Source organism: Felis catus, chromosome C1 (genome assembly GCF_018350175.1).
Source record: "Felis catus isolate Fca126 chromosome C1, F.catus_Fca126_mat1.0, whole genome shotgun sequence".
Classification (NCBI taxonomy): Eukaryota; Metazoa; Chordata; class Mammalia; order Carnivora; family Felidae; genus Felis; species Felis catus.
In genome coordinates this window covers 159,123,302-159,138,600 of record NC_058375.1, presented here as the reverse complement: position 1 = coordinate 159,138,600, position 15,299 = coordinate 159,123,302, and the positions used below count along the sequence as shown (strand labels likewise).

Below are 15,299 nucleotides of genomic sequence, written 5' to 3'. Positions count from 1 at the left end.
AGCATCAAAAAGAATAAAATACTAGAAATAAACTTAACCAAGGAGGCAAAAGACTTATATGCTGAAAACTACAAAACATTTTTGAAAGAAATTAAAGAAGACACACAAGTAAATGGAAAGACGTCTTGTTCTGGGGGAAGAAAAGAATCTTTCTCCTCTACTCATCTTAGGTTCATTTCCTGAGGCCCTGAAAATTTGACTGACAGAAGACAGTTTAACAGGAGAAAAAACAAACAGAAGTTTATTACTGTATGCATCACACACACACACACACACACACACACACACACACACACACATACACACAGGAGTACCCAGTAATGAGTAACTCAGGGGTGGCTAGAATTGGGTCACATAGCATCTTAATAAAAGAACAAGAAATTTCTACGTAAGTGACAAGACAACAACAACAAAAAAAGATCTTTGAGTTTCTAGGGGCAGTAAATTATGGAAGGGTAAATATATGGAGAAGTTAATGGAACGTAAGGGCTAGTTAGTGAAGTTTTGTTATATAGATTCCTCTGGTGCTGTCTCTGGGCTGATAAGGGTCTAGAGTTGTCTCTGGTGAGTAACTTTTGTTCTTCCTGATACAGAAGGGTTGGGGTGGGGGGACACTTCTACAAATTTTCTCTTATGCAAATAGGGGGAGGGCAGAGAGCTTTTCTTACATCTGCTTTTTCTCAATTGCTTTCAGCTCAAAATAATCTTTATGCCAAAGTGGTATATTTCAGGGTGGCATATTCCGCTACTCTTTACTATGTTCACGAATTAAAAGACCTAATATTGTTAAAATGTCCATTGCTACCAAAAGAGATCTATAGATTCAATGCAATCCCCATCAAAATCCTAATGGATTTTTTAAAAATATAAATATAAAAAACAATCTTAAAATTCATCTGGAACCACAAAGGACCCAAAGCTCCCAACAATCTTGAGAAGGAAGAGAAGAGCTGAAAGCTTCACACTTCCTGATTTCAAAATATCTTATAAAGCTACAGTAATCAAAATAGTATGGTAGCAGCATAAAGACAAACACATAGACCAATGGAACAGAACAGAGAGCCCAGAAATAAACATATGCATATATGGTTAAATGACCTTTAAGATGGGTATCAAGATTATACAACGGGGAAAAAGCAGTCTCTTCAACAAACTATGTTTGGAAAACTCAATATCCTCATGGAAAAGAATGAAACTAGATCCCTAACTTACACAAAATTCAATTCCTATTGGATTAAAGACTTAATGTAAAACCTAAAACTATAAAACTCCTAGAAGAAATTATAGGGGGCAAGTTTCATAACATTGATCTTGGCAATGATTTCTTGGCTAGGATATCAAAAGCACAGGCAATAATAGCAAAAATAGACAAGTGAGATCACATCTGCAAAGGAAAGGAAACAATCAACACAGGGAATGGCAACCTACACAATGGGAGAAGATATTTGCAAACCATCTATAAGGGGCTAATTTCCAAGATCTATAAGGAACTCTACAACCCAACAGCAAAAATTAAAATAACATAACCTGATTTTAAAATGGGCAAAGGACTTAAATAGGCATTTCTCCAAAGATGACATAAAAATGGCCAACCGGTATATAAAAAGATGCTCAACATCACTAAGAATCAGGGAAACACATATCAAAACAATAACAATATATCACTTTATACTGTTAGGATAATCATTATAAATACAACAATAACAACAGAAAATAACAAGTGTTGGCAAAGACATGGAGAAACTGGAACCTTTGTGCACTGCCCGTGGGAATGTAAAATGGCGCACCCAATATGGAAAACAGTATGAAAGTTCTTGAAAAAATAAAAAAATAGAATACCATGTGATCCAACAATCCCACTTCTGGGTATTTATCCAAAACAATTGGAAACAGAACTGTGAAGAGATATTTGCCTCCCAGGTTCACTGCATCACTGACAACAGCCAAGTAGCGAAAACAAACTAAATGTTCATCAAAGAATGAATGGAAATAGAAAATGTGGTATATACGTACAATGGAAATATTACTTGGCCTTATAAAAAAGGTCATCCTGCCATTTGAGACAACACAGATGGACCTGGAGGACATTATGTTAAGGGACATCAGGCAGACACAGAAAGACAAATACGGCATGGTCCCACTTATATGATGTATCTAAAATAGATAAGCTCATAAGAGCAGAGAGTAGAATGTTGGCTGGCAAGGGCTGAGGGGACAGGGAAATGGGGAGCTTTTGCTCACTGGGTATAAAGTTTTAGTAATGCAAGATGAGAAAGGTCTAGAGACTTGGTGTAAAACAGTGTGCACACAGTGAACAATATTGTACTATACACTTAAAAATGTGTTAGAAGGGTAGGTTTCATGTTGTTTCTTTCACCACAATTAAAAAACTGTCTTGAACTAGGGCACTGTTAGTCCCTGAAGGAGATGGATTTACAAGAAAACAGATGCTAGGAGCTTTCCTGAGAGAGAAACTGGACAACAGAGAACCCCGCTGTGAAGGTTTAAGACACAGACACTGATTAGCAGATCTGGCAGTATGGATCTCTCAGCACACAGAGAGAACTCCACACAGGGAACCAGAGGACACAGAGAATATGGGCAAGGGCCGTTGAGTCTGGGGCCGATGGGTCTTTGCATTTGCCAGGGGTGTGACCTTGAACAAGTTAATTAATATCTCAGAGCCTCAGTTTCCTTATCTGTAACATGAAGACAGTACTACCTTGCTCTCAGAGTTGTTGCAGGCATTCAGTGAGGGTAACTCATGTCAAGCACTGTCAATGCAGGGTTGGTGAAGGTAAGTGCTCTCTTCATGTCAGCCAGCACTAATTATTACCAGTCATATTATTATTACTATTTGCTGTGCATAGTTCACCTAGGACTCAAAGCAGAGAGTAGAGGGCAAGAGAACACCAAGGGATCTTACTAATTTGCAACTGTGAGCACTGGTCAGTCAAAAAAACAGTTGAACGATGAGAAAAATGGTAAGGCAACCCCCACTCTGAACCTCCATCTCTTGGCCATTCTGATTCCCAATGCTTTTTACCTTTGAAGGAGCTGAGTGCCCTGCTCAGACGCTCTTCTCCTCTCCCCACCCATCCTTAATCTCTCCTCTCCTCTCCCGTCCCTAACCTCCCAAACTAAGTTCTTGAAGAGAGCTGTTTGCTTTTTTACCTAGGATGTCATCTGATTCTGTAGCAAAATAAAAAGTTGTCAATGAAAGGAAATGCTGCAATTTGTGCACAGGCAAGACACTCAAGATTTCAAAGTTTTTAGCAAGTCTAGCACAAAGATGTCCAAATGTTTTCTCTGGCGATATCTTCAGAGGCTAAACTGTGATTAATAGCCCAGAAAGAAGCCTTTGAAGCAGGATTGGTGACATCAAAGTCATAATCCAGGGGTGGCAGGAGCTTTATAATGAGTGGGAAGCATTTTAACACATTTCAAAGGATTTACAGCATGAATAAACAATAGACCTCAGCAGATGCACGACACACACCTTTCAGAAACATAACCTGTAAGAAGTTTCCATTTTAATTTAAATGTAAATACAGTGTTCACATTTGTTTCAAAGCCTCCTCCCTGCTTCACCCCTAGACAGCCTCTTTGGCTAAGGATGCCTTACTGCCCCCAGAGCACCCTCCTGTCCTCCAGACTGTGGCTACTGACGTGTGCTGAGGAGAGAAAATGGAAGTCACAGACATCTAATGGAATTTATATCCTATGTCGGAACAGGGTTAAGAAAGAATCTGAAATGGAGCTTACGATGATCCCGCACAATTTCTCTGCTTCCAACTTAAAGAGAAAGAGACAAGTGGTCTGAAGACAGAGCTGGAACTTTTAAACAATGGCAATTTCCTGCCTGCTTCAGAGGATTTCATCTGTTGGAAAGTACCCAGGACTCATGATTTCATCTTCCTAAATTGCTTCCTAAGAATTGTCCAAAATAACGGGTTGCTGTTTAAATAATCACACATAGAATTTGGCTTCCCTCTGCTGCCCTCTCTGGTTTACAGAATTTGTTGCAGGGTTCCAGTGGTGACTGCTAGCGTGCATTTGTTTGGAAATTTTTCCTATTTTAATTTTCCCTAACACAAGGTATAGGTTCATAAACTAATAAATTACTGCAAATCAATAATGAAATGTAAAAGTCTTATGTCAAATTGCTACTAAGAAAGGAAATGCAAATAAAAAAAAAATAAAATGTTGCAGTTCATCTGCTACCAGAATAAGTTATCTGAGGAGACCAGAGAACTGAAACCATTGATCCAACAGTCTGGATACAGAAAACCTAAACCACACCTTACTATCTATAGGAAAATGACCTTATATCATCCTGGTCTCCATTAGCATGAATCTTTTTTCCAGGCAACAGTTTGACTGTTCATTATAGGAATTTCCTTAAAGACCTAAAACCCATTAACTCTTCAATGGAAAATACCAACTGTGAGTTTACCCCCTACGGTTCTATGAATCACTGAGTTCAAAAATCCTCACCTTGTTTTTTCCACCAAATCGTAGACTACTGTTTTGTGATCCCTACCCAACCCTAATCAGCCTCCTTACTTTGAAAGACCCACCCTAAAAAAACCTGTATCTCTCACTAAATTCGGATCCTGCTTTTCCTTCTCCAGGACACTGCCAAAGCTTTGAGAGGCAGTGGCTCCCTTACTGTGGTAACAAACTCTACTTTGTCTCATCACCAGGTTGTGTGTATAATGTTGACAAAATCAGTGTGGGACAGACCTATGCTGATGTGATGCCTATAGTGATCCCAGTGTTCTAATTTCAGTAACAACACTGTAGCTAATAAAAATTCAAGGAGTCAAATTCAGTAGTTGCATAAAACATACTATAGTATTTTGTATGCAAAAAGCTTGTTTTTTTACATACCTATCTATCCTAAATATAATACGGATTTGTTTTAGATTTGATACACTGAGGTAACTTAAAACAGCTACAAAAAATATGAAACAGTTGTAGGAGGCCAAGAGAAAAAGTGTGTTGTTAGATTTCATTTCCCAGTTTTTACTTTCTCCTCTGGCATTCATCTATCGCTTTAAGTATTAATATCAATAAGTGGGCAGGGGGGAGGTGGGAGAGTTCCCAGCCCACTTAATCTCTCACGAGAAGAACACTGACAATATATCGAGTGGGCTGTAGTTTGGTGAAGGGAAGGCAGCAAGAGTAAATAAAACACCAGCCTACTCTCCCAGCTGTTTTATACAAGAAAGATGCACAGATAACAAATTCACTCTCTTTTCTGAGTGCACAACCTTACCTTTAAAAACATGCACTCGGGAAATTCAAAGCCCAAAAGAAACCCCTTTCTCATTCCTGAATTGGCTTTTAATTGCCAGTTGTCTGGCATCTTAGGAGTTTCTGCATAATTAACATCTCTGGACTATTCTGCTTGAAGGAAGCCAAACCAATGTTTTTGCTGCTTTCTTTTTCATTTAGAACGTGAACCACGGCTTTAAAGATCTGTGACCCAGTGATTTTAAAATTGTAGAGCTGAGGAAAAATAGTAATTCCTTCTTTCCTCCTTTAAGCTTTAAAACTCATCAACAGGATGTCAGCCCAGCAAATAACTGTACTGAATCATGAGAATTCAAGGAGGTAATAAGACTTCCCTTTCCTAACTTGGTCAATAGTGGAGCTGAAGGTCTTTGTTCCCTGCATTTTATTGCCACATTGGCAGAAGCTGCCAGTTCAGTCTCCCCATAGGCAAAACCATGTTAAAACAACAATAACAACAATAACAACAACAACACCACAAGCCCACACACACCTCTGAGTATTGTCTGCTTTCCCCACATTTTCTGGTGGAGTTTGCTTGTAAATGACAGGACATGTGTTCACAATAGTACTGGAGCCTAGACGGTTGACATCTATCAAAGAAGATCTGACCCATTCAGGAAAAAAGAAAAATGAAATTCACATACACAGATCTGTCAGCACCCACTGGTCACTGACATGGGAGATTGGTTTATTTCAGCCTCAGAGCAACATCCACATACAGCAGAGGTTTTAGTCCAACCAGGGCTGGTCCTGGACAAACTGTAATTTAGGTGAGGGATATATTCAAGTTCCACAAATACCTTTTTTTTAAGTTTATTTATTTATTTGAGAGACACAGAGAGAGAGAGAGAGAATGAGCAGGGGAGGAGCAGAAAGAGAGGGACAGAGAGATTCCCAAGCAGGCTCCTCACTGTCAGTGTAGAGCCCAGTGCAGGGCTTGAGCCTACGAATTGTGAGATCATGACCTGAGCTGAAATTGGAGACTTAACCAACTCAACCACCCAGGCACCCCCACACATTCCTTTTCACGCTCCCATTCCCACTTCTGAAGGTGCAACATGGCTTTAATGCTGTATCTCTTCCCTACTCCAACAACCAGTTCCCCTTATTTTCTTGCCCCACTCTTGAACTCTACAAGGCGGTACAGACCTCCTCCATCAAACCTTTCCTAGGTTCCAAATCTTCAGGTTACTATCCTCCTCTGTCAACTAATCCAGATCTCATTTGTTCCTGGATAAATAAATTATTTAGTAACATTTCGTATTACTTCACTGAGGTGCAAGATGTTTGCATAGAATGGAAAGCTTTCCAGGAACAAAACATTTACAGAATGATTCTGTTGATGGAAATGTTGGGTAGCTATAGACCATCCAGTGTCTGGGTAAGATGAGATTGTTCAGAAGCAGACGTTCTTTCAGTTAATGGTGCTCAAGTTATTCATGCTTTGAAGTAAGACATTAAGGGCCCTCCATGGTTCTTCAAAAAATGAATAGAACACAGTTTTTTGTATCTCAAGGAGAGGACAGCCCAGAGGAGCTGCTAGGGGTAGGGAAAAGACTGACATATAAACAATTCATTGCAGTTTAGAGTGGAAAGTGTTGTAATAAACCTGAATAAAGTGACATGAGAGGATAAAAGACTAAGTTTTCTGGACAGAATGAGAAGAAAGCTGGAGAGTAGGCAATAAATGAGCTAGATCTTGAGGGATTAATAGAAGTTTGACATGAAAGGGAAAGGATTCTATTTGGAAGATGCAGAATGTTTAGTGAGAACAGAGATCTTTAAAAATTCCAGAGACTAGGGTGCCTTGCTGGCTCAGTCAGAAAAGCATGTGATTCTTGATCCCAAGGTTGTGAGTCTGAGCCCCATGTGGGGTGTAGAGATTATTTAAATAAGCAAAAAACATAAAAACTTTTAAAAAATTCCAGAAACTTCCAGAGACCCTACACATCAAACTCCCAAGCAGCTTCTCATTTTTATATTAGATATTTAATAATAGCATAAAATATTATTTTACCCTTATAAGCATAAACCCAAGTTCCTTGCCCCTCCTTACCAATGAAAACACTAACTATGAAGGCAATTTGTGGGGGGAAAAACATGAAAAAGGAGGAAGAGGCAGGCTCTGCAAAGGCACTGTAAGTCACTGGGACTATGAATAAAATCTTTGCTATTTTGCGGCTCCAGGGGTCTTCAGATAGAGTACTCAACCATTTGTATGGCTGAAGTTGGATGGTTTGGATATAAGCCAATAGGGGACTAATATCATTTGGTCGGTACAAATACTAATTAGGCCAAAGTCTTGAATCAGGTGACATTCTATATTTAAGAATAGAATCCGAAATAAAATGCCCAGGCAGGAGAGAATAAACTGATCACTGAATATAAAAAAAAAAATCCTTCCCCTAGAAGTTCCACTCAATATACCTTATCTGTTGGTGATGAGTCCATTGTACCATTTCTTTGTGTGAAGCACAATACTTAGGTTTCCTTAGGTTTTCAGTTAAGACCCAGAAAGCCACACAGAAAATAAGATGCTGTGAAACTCCTATTGTGCAGGATGACAACTGAGTGCCTGAAACTATAAATGCTTCTTTGATTCTCCCTCTTTAGCATGGAAGCAATGAAAAGGATGTTATACTTGAAAGTGAGAAATTTGGATTCTTATCCCAGGCCTGCCATTGACTTGAGATCACTCTACTCTCTGTGACTCGCTTGTATTACATGTCAAATGAGGAGTTTGAGTAGATTAGTGGTCCTCTACATGTATGCCATAGAATTCTGCCAAGGCACCCATGGAGCACACCCTCTGTGGCTACACAGCTTCATTTAGATCAAGGCCAGGCAACGTGGTGTTAAGAGGGGTAGAACCTTTTGTGAGAGGGAACTTACAAGGAACTATGTTGACCTGGTACCAAAGAGATTGTGTGACATCTGTGGCCAGGACATGTGAGACACTTACCTGGGCTTTATAGAGCTGGGCTTTAGAGAGCTGGTCGGGGCAATCAGCAATATTGTTCAAAAAGCAACATCACAGAAAATATTTGCAAAAGATACATCTCATAAAGGACTGTCATCCAAAATATACAAACAATTCTTAAAACTCAACAATAACCCAGTTAAAAATGGACTAAATATTCTTTTTTTCTTTTAGTTTTTTTTTTTTTTTTTAATAATTTCTACACCCAAGGTGGGGCTTGACCTCACAACCCCAAGATCAAGAGTCACATGCTCCACTGACTGAGACAGCAAGGCATCCCAAGACAGGCCAAAGATCTTAATAAACAACTCACCAAAGAAGATATACAGATGGCAAATAAGCACATGGAAAGATGCTCCATATCACATATCTACAGAGAAATGCAAATTAGAATAAGAGTGAGACACCACTACACTGACAACAGCAAATGCCGGCAAGAATGTAGAGCAACAGGAACTCTCATTCACTGCTGGTGGGCATGCAAAATGGTGTAGTCACTTTGGAAGAGAATTTGGTGGTTTCTTACAAAACGAAACATACTCTTAGCATGTGATCCAGCAGTCCCACTCCTCGATATTTACCCAAAGGAGTTGAAAACTTGTGTCCACACAAAATCCTGTTGCCAAAAATTAGAAGCAATCAAGATATATTATAGCAGGTAAATGCATAAAGTACATACATCTAGATGACAGAATATTATTCAGTACTAAAAAGAAATGGAACTATCAAGTCATGAAAAGCCTTGGAAGAGCCTTAAATGCACATTACAAAGTGAAAGAAGCCAATCCGAAAAGGCTACATACTATATGATTCCAACTATATGACATTCTGGGAAAGGCAAAGCTATGGGGATAATAGAAAGGTTAGAAGTTGGGGGACTCTCCTGAATAGGCAAAGCACAGAGGGTTTTTATGGCAGTGAAAATATTCCATATTGTACCATAATGATGGATTCGCATCATTATACATTTGTCTAAACCCATAGAATATACAATATCAACTGTTAGCCGTAATGTAAACTATAGACTTTGAGTAATAATGAAGTATCAATTTAAGTTCATCCATTATAAAAAATGTACCGCTCTGGTGGGAGATACTGATTATGAAGGAGGCTATGCATGTGTGGGCAGGGATATGTTATACGGAAATCTCGGTCCTTCCCCTCAATTTTACTGTGAACTAAAACTGCTTTTAAAAAGTTTTTTTTTTAAAGCAACATCATGCAGAACAAATGAGTAAAAATCGTGGATGCAAGTTAGAGTAAAAAAGGTTGAATAGTGTCGGGCTTTCATTCAGCTCTGAAATTCTACCTATGTGAAATCCATCTCAAAAGAAGCCTGGAAAGAACAACATAAAGAAGATAAAATTAAAATATGTACATTGTATTATTGTTTCTTTGCAGTTTGGTAGGCAACAGAAAGATGAGGGAGCAGTGATGACAGTGTGGCTTAGATAAATGAAGGAAGTGTAAATGATTTTTACCGAGACCTGGATACATAATTTGCCAAAGCTCTCTTCACAGCTGGTCACCACAAGCAACTAGCAATGTTCTGTTTCTGTGGTCTCTTTAGTGACGCCTCCTTCACCTGGCTATTGTGGCTATCGTGAGCTTATTTAGATCTCCAACGTTTATGTGCATTCTTCTTAGCACATAAGATAGGGGACAGTAATACAAGTGTTTGCACCCTCCCTGCAATGTTTTTAAGATTAAGGAATTCAACGTGCTTATCTTCAACATCTTCATAATATATATATTCTCCTACTAAAAAAAATTATGCTTCATTTAGTTTGCGTGTTAGTAAATACTGGCCATTTTGAATAACTGGGTACTAATACGAATACAATCATTACTTACGTAAATCTTTTTTTTACTGAGTCCAAGCATCCAAGGTTAACTTTTGATGTGTACTTATCCAAGTCTATTTTTACATTTACCAATTATTTTGCTTTATTTCAAGGAATGACTATTCCAGATAACCTCGCTCCCTTTTTAAAGAACCTACTCTGAACATCCAGGGGCACATCTTTGAAAAAAACTACAGCAGCTTAAGAATCCAGAAAATAGGGGCGCCTGGGTGGCTCAGTCAGTTAAGCATCCAACTTCAGCTCAGGTCACCATCTCGCAGTCTGTGAGTTCGAGCCCAGTGTCGGGCTCTGTGCTGACAGCTCAGAGCTTGGAGCCTTCTTAGAATGATGTGTCTCCCCGAATGGATAAAGAAGATGTGGTTTATATACACAATGGAATACAACTTGGCATTGAGAAAGAATGAAATCTGGCCATTTGCAGCAATGTGGATGGAACTGGAGGGTACTATGCTAAGTGAAATAAGTCAGGCAGAGAAAACAGACACCATATGTTTTCACTCATATGTGGATCCTGTGAAACTTAACAGAAGACCATGGGGGAGAGAGAAGGGGGGAAGTAAGTTATAGAGAGGGAAGGAGGCAAACCATAAAAGACTCTTAAATACTGAGAACAAACTGAGGGCTTATGGGGGGTGGGAGGGAGGGGAGGGTGGGTGATGGGCATTGAGGAGGGCACCTGTTGGGATGAGCACTGGGTTTTGTATGGAAACCAATTTGACAATAAATTATATTTTTTAAAAAAAGGATTATGTGTCTCCCTCTTTTTCTGCCCCTCCCCCATTCATGCTCTGTCTCTCTCTGTCAAAAATAAACAAACATTAAAAAAATTTTTTTAATACTAAAAAAAAAATAGAAAATAAGAAGAGACATACTGAGAAAGGCAACATTCTGCAGGGAACAAAACTTACAACATGCCTACTTGCCAGCATTACTCCTATCTTAGCTACACTGGCATGGGTTTTCTGAACACCCACACACCCACATTCCTCTTTTCTCTCATGTCACGTGTGTGTGTGTGTGTGTGTGTGTATGATTTTTGTTTTATTGTTACCAATTCATAAAATGGCAGTGCCCAGAAAGTTCTCTTGAACCTCATATGTGTCATGGTGTTAAAGGATAAAACTATATTTTTTTTCTTAAGTACAGGCATAATTTTTTTGAGCCTTTGGCCTTGTGATACAGCATACAAAATAACCATCTAATTTCAAAAACATTATAAATTAAAGTCTTATCTTACATACTTGGGGTGCCATAACTACTGTTTTTTGGTTTTTGTTTAAAAAAAAACAGAACAGGGGCGCCTGGGTGGCGCAGTCGGTTAAGCGTCCGACTTCAGCCAGGTCACGATCTCGCGGTCTGTGAGTTCGAGCCCCGCGTCGGGCTCTGGGCTGATGGCTCAGAGCCTGGAGCCTGTTTGCGATTCTGTGTCTCCCTCTCTCTCTGCCCCTCCCCCGTTCATGCTCTGTCTCTCTCTGTCCCAAAAAAAATAAAACGTTGAAAAAAAAAATTAAAAAAAAAAAACACAGAACCTATTAAGAATAAAAGTCAGTACAAAAGACTATTTCTCTGATGAAGTAATTCCACAAGCATAACAAGTCTGTGCTAATTCTAGAGGCTGCAGCTAGTCAGTACACATGTGTCCGAGTCCTTTCAAGTCAATATAAATATTCTACTTTACGTAGGACTTATCTTTAAAAAAATTTTTTATGTTTATTTTTGAGAGAGAGAGAGACAGACAAACAGACAGTGTGAGCAGGGGAGGAGCAAAGAGAGAGGGAGACACAGAATCTGAAGCAGGCTCCAGGCTCAGAGCTGTCAGCACAGAGCCTGATGTGGGGCTTGAACTCATAGACTGCGAGATCATGACCTGAGCTGAAGTCGGACACTCAACTGACTGAGCCACCCAAGCGCCCCTGGGATTTATCTTTAGAAATGATTCCTTATAGAGATTACAAGCGAGGCCAGGCACTAAGTATTTCTATTCTCAATCAAAGTTTAATGTTTCTGGAGACTGCCTCATCAAAAAAGATTTCTTCAGCACCTGCTAAAAACTTGGAAAGTGCCCTACACGTAGTAGATGCTAAAGAAAAATGTTCACTGAAGATGCTCAATGCACCACCACATTTTAGACGACTTCTACCCTTGCCTTCTAGAGATGGATCATATCTACCATTTTCTGTCAAACTTCAGTATCACATGTTCTTCCTCAGTCATCCAAGAACACCAAGGCTCATTATCCCAAGTAGATAAGCAATGGACTGTGAATCATTTTGCAGAGTTATGTAGCACCATGGATGTGTAATGAATCTGAATGAAACAGATTTATGGGTTAAGTGTTTCTAGAGAATGTCTCATCAAAGCTAAAGATGTTCGTTGATGGAACACTGAAAGCTATCCATGAATCTAATAAACACTGTTTCTTCTCACTGGAGTATAAGGTCCATGAGGGAGGGCACTAAGTCTATTCTATTTACCACTCTCTATCCAGTGGTAAACTTAGCAAAGAATAAGCACTCAAATAATACGTGACTGAATGAGTGAATAAATTGTGTAGCATTAAATTTTTATTTAACATTACATCCAATACTCTTTAGGAGTAGGCCCCAGTACACCTCAACTTCCCTCCACATAACCTATTTTGCTGGTTTCTGTCCATGCCATGTTACTTTCATATTTCAGACCCTTTGCTCAAACTACTAGAGGTCTGGATTACAGAGGTGAAGTGGTTAGGATTGTGAGTTCTGGTGTCAAACCACCTGAGGTTTATCTCAGGTCTGCCCCTTACTGGTCAGGAGTGCTTGAATGAGTTACTTAATTTCTTTGTATCTGGGTTTCATCATCCAGAGGGCTGGACGAATGTTTATTGAGCTTTGGGAACAAAGTGTTCCTATTAAATTTACGGTTAACAGAGTTTCAGTGGTGAGTAGAGATGCAGATGTTGCTGGTATAGGGGATTGATTGGAGCCACATGGAACCCCCAGAGGGCCTACTTGACCAAAGAGTTTTGGTTTAAGCCAAATAACTTGACTCAGAGACAATGTTTTCAGCATACATTTTGAGATTTACAAAAATGTTATTAATTAGGGATTCTGGTTAATTGGGAGTTTTATAGAATATCCAATTTTCTATTGCCTAGAGCCTTATGAAATGCTGAGTTGTTTGACTAGAAAAGAAAACAAACTGAGGATATAAGACTTGAGGGTTTATTTTATTCTCTCCCATTTATTAAGATATTATTTTTATATTTTTTAAACATTCTATTTTTTTTTTTTTTTTAGTTTATTTACTTTGAGAGAAACAGAGAGAGAGAGCATAGCAGGGGAAGGGCAGACAGAGGGAGAGAAGGAGAATCCCAAGCAGGCTCCACAGCATCAGCACAGAGCCCAATCTGGGGTTTGAACTCACGAACCGGGAGATCATGATCTGAGTGGAAGTCCAGAGTAAGACGTTTACCTGGCTGAGCCACTCAGGTGCCCCATTAGGATATTATTTTTAAAATACAGATATCAGAAATTCTCAACAGAAAGACTGCATAATGTAATATTATCTTTAAAAAAATTTTTTTTTAATGTTCATTTATTTTTGAGAGCAAGAGAGACAAAGCATGCGTGGGGGAGGGGCAGAGAGAGAGGGAGACACAGAATCCAAAGGAGGCTTCAGGCTCTGAGATGTCAGCACAGAGCCCAACATCGGACTCAAACCCAGGATGGCAAGATCACAACCTGAGATGAAGTCAGACACTTAACAGCCTGAGCCACCCAGACTTCCCTAGAAGAGCTAACAATTCTTAAATACTAACATTTACTGAATGTTTACAGTGTAGTAGATATGTGCTAAGTGGTTGAAAAGCATTATTTGATGTGACAGTCCTGTGAGCTGGGTGCCCAATCCACAAAGAAAGGAAACTGAGGCAAAGGGCATTCAAGTTTCTTGCCCAAAGTTGGCTATCAGCAGTACACAGCACTGCGCAGTCAACACTAAGACAGTCCATCAACTAGGATGGCCTAATTTAAGATTTTACAGTAGTTTCCGAGTTTTTGATCATATTCAAGGCAGACTACTGAGTAATTGATGGGACTGCGGCCTGGCCAAACTGATTGAACACAACTGACGTTAGATGATATCTGGATTTTTTTATCATTCACACACCAAACCAGGTCAACCACCGGGTGATCCCACTGTTGTGGGATCACTATTGTTGTGGCTAAGCCAAACCTAATCATCTGGAAAACAGCTGATTCAGGGTTTGTGTAACTTGAACTATCCTTGTGAAATGTAAAGAATGGAATGACTCTCTACTAAGTACAAACCTTAATGAAATCTTAGCGATCCTCTCTCCCACTTCCAACTCTCCAGTTCCGTAAAGTGACATTTTACTTAGTTTACTGACGTCTCACATGTGCAAGCCAGTAAAGTTCACAATTGTTACTCCATACAGCTGTGGTTTACAGCTTTTCTTCACACACAAGCTGGCACCAGAGCAAAATGATTAACTTTTATATGCATCTAACATATGGACCAGACTGTCAGAAGCTGGTCTTGTATTCTAAAGAGAAAACTACAATTTCTATTAATATGACCCAAATTCCTGGGGAAAAAGTGTTAAATTGTGATCCATCTCTAAGTGGAGAGATTATAATTATAATTATAATGGCTTTGTTTCTAATTCATTTGATTTGAAATGCCTGGAGTTATCTTTTAGTAAGAGAAGGGAGGAGGAGGGTTAAAATGACCTGAAAGTCCCATTATAAAGAGATTTTATAGTGGGATAAATTAATAAACTGTAAATGGCCCTGAGACTTTTTCTCCAATATGAGCTATGAAATGAAAGCAAAGAACCTTTCATCTTAAATGGGAACATATTTCTTTTCTATGAATGTGAAGGATGCTGGCCGAGAGAAGCAGAATTTACTTTTCTTGCATTTTTGACCATTTGAAAAACATCACAGCTGCCACATTTGCTATACTTGACAGGATCATTAAAGAAATAAAACAAAATGTCTCTAAATTGAATAGCCACTTTAAAATAAAATGTACATTCACTGTCACATTTAGGAGCTATGAAAGAACTATTAAAATGTGTTGAGGAAAGATAGTGGCTCTGATTCACAACAGATACTAACGCTCCCAATATTAGAGCCATTATCACAACT

General features: G+C 39.1%; 1 protein-coding gene across 8 annotated transcripts in view; it reads right to left on the bottom strand.

The window, feature by feature from the left end:
• Positions 1-15,299, bottom strand: part of MYO3B (myosin IIIB) — a 475,983-nt gene that overhangs the window by 172,490 nt on the left and 288,194 nt on the right. The window lies entirely within an intron of this gene.